Here is a 711-nt window from a genome sequence, read left to right as displayed (position 1 = left end):
CAGTGAGGAGGTTAACTTCTAAAGTACAAAGATAAGGTTAGTATTAAAATTATGCGATAGGGAGTCGGTATCAGTCGCAAAGGAAGATAAGACAAGAGATTGAAGGGGAAGAGTGTATTTTGTACAGCGCATATCAATGTCAAGACTTCGTGAAACGCACACTGCCTTCAAGATAATCAAATTACAGTTAGAACTGCAAAAGCAAGTTGAGGACAAGGAAATGTCTGTCGCGGGGTAACGTGTGCAAATATCTGAGAACCTTTCCCTTTTTCTTTTCCAATTTTCCGAAATTAGTTAGCTACCTTGGTGTTTGTTCAGCGTAATTTTCTTTGTCTGAATTTTTTCATGGGTCAGTGTATACATTTGTTCTACAGCCGCTTGACGCTCGATTAAAGCCGTTTTTCTGGTTCAAATTCAAGAGGTATGACTTGAGGAATTAAGCAAAGCATTCCTTAGCAAAGATGATCATGAGGCCCTCGTTTAGTTACGACACAACTGACGGCCGGGTCCCAAATCTCACATTTTCGAGTTCGACTTAACTTTGACGACCTTTGGTATTCGCCCTTGGATTCTAATCCATGTAAAATTGTATGACAAAGGACACCACTCAATGACCTATATAACCTCTAAATGGCATATGTCGAACTCGCAGCTTTGAATTTTAGAATAATTTGGATTTTATATCAATTCAAAGTTAACCTCAAGTCAATA

General features: G+C 38.7%; 1 protein-coding gene across 1 annotated transcript in view; it reads left to right on the top strand.

Annotated features, from left to right (window-relative positions):
- LOC138037811 (beta-1,3-galactosyl-O-glycosyl-glycoprotein beta-1,6-N-acetylglucosaminyltransferase 3-like) overlaps positions 1 to 711 on the top strand; it is a 17696-nt gene continuing 16985 nt past the window's right edge. The window contains exon 1 of the mRNA XM_068883705.1: positions 1 to 36. The gene's annotated coding sequence lies outside the window, so the exon portion shown is untranslated. The remainder of the gene's footprint in view (positions 37 to 711) is intronic.

This window comes from Montipora capricornis, chromosome 2 (assembly GCF_036669925.1).
Source record: "Montipora capricornis isolate CH-2021 chromosome 2, ASM3666992v2, whole genome shotgun sequence".
In the NCBI taxonomy this organism is placed as follows: domain Eukaryota; kingdom Metazoa; phylum Cnidaria; class Anthozoa; order Scleractinia; family Acroporidae; genus Montipora; species Montipora capricornis.
This window is presented reverse-complemented; position numbering and strand designations above follow the sequence as displayed.